Raw genomic sequence first — 1,255 nt, 5'->3', positions numbered from 1 at the left:
ACCTGGCAGGAATGGGCTATTCCATCTAGGTGGAATTGGAAGCCATTTATTTATTTATTTATTTATTTATTTATGTTTTGCTTTTTCCTATCACATTTTAATGGGCACCTTTAATTAGTAAACTCATTTTAAAAAATATCTTTAAATTTTTCTCTTTTCTTTGGGATTCTCCACTCTGTTCTGTCTTTTTTATCTCCATGCACTTGTATTAAAGAGATTTTGGGCTGTTTCTGGCTGGAACCATGAAGGGTACAGAAGAAAAAAAGAAGGTTCCTGCTGTACCAGAAACCCTTAAGAAAAGGTGAAGGAATTTCACAGAGCTGATGATCAAGCGCCTGAGAAAGGAGTTTGCCCAAAAGATGTTTCAAAAGGCAAGAAGGAAGCTTATCCATGGAAAAGCTAAGCAGCGTCACAAATAATACAAGCAGATGTACAGAACTGAGATTCGAATGGCTGGGATGGTAACAAAAGCTGGAAACTTCTATGGACCTACAGAACCCAAATTGGCATTTGTCATCAGGATCAGAGGCACCAGCAGTGTGAGCCCAAAGGTTCAAAAGGTGCTGCAGTTTCTTCACCTTCTGCAGGTCTTCAATGGCATCTTTGTTAAGCTCAACAAGGCCTCAATTAACATGCTGAGGATTGTGAAGCCATATATTGCATGGGAGTACACAAACATGAAGTCATAAATGAACTGATTTATAAGCATGGTTATGGTAAAATCAGCAAAATGCAAATTGTCCTGACAGATAACACATTGATTGCTTGATCTCTTGGTAGATATGGCATCACCTGCATGGAAGATCTTATTCATAAGATCTATACTGTTCGAAAATGCTTCAAAAAAGCAAACAACTTCCTGTGGCCCTTGGCCCTTCAAATTGTCTTCCTCACAAGGTGGAATGAAGGAAAAGTCGACCCATTTTGTAGAAGGTGGAGATGCTGGCAATGATCGACAGGCTTATTAGAAGAATGAACTAAGGCAGGGGTCAGCAAACTGCGGCTCAGAAGCCACATGTGGTTCTTTAGGTACAGTTCCATCTCAAAACTTTGCCCACCCCTGAAAGAGCCAATCCTGTCCATCACAACAATTTAAAAATTATTCGAGAGCCATAAGTATATTTTTACATAATCACCATTATGTGAATAATGTCCTTTAAAATTTTTATAAATGAAACTATGATAGTTTTATTTTCATTTTCAATTTTACTTCAGAGCTACACGCTCACGAGCCACAGTTTGCTGACCCCTGGTG

General features: G+C 38.7%; 1 pseudogene; it reads left to right on the top strand.

Annotated features, from left to right (window-relative positions):
* Positions 1–230: 230 nt before the first annotated feature.
* LOC109384402 (60S ribosomal protein L7 pseudogene) lies at positions 231–981 on the top strand (annotated as a pseudogene).
* The last annotated feature ends 274 nt before the right edge of the window (positions 982–1,255 follow it).

Source organism: Hipposideros armiger, unplaced genomic scaffold (genome assembly GCF_001890085.2).
Source record: "Hipposideros armiger isolate ML-2016 unplaced genomic scaffold, ASM189008v1 scaffold_94, whole genome shotgun sequence".
Taxonomy (NCBI): Eukaryota; Metazoa; Chordata; class Mammalia; order Chiroptera; family Hipposideridae; genus Hipposideros; species Hipposideros armiger.
Note: the sequence above shows the minus strand (reverse complement) of the source record. Positions and strands in the feature narration are given on the sequence as shown.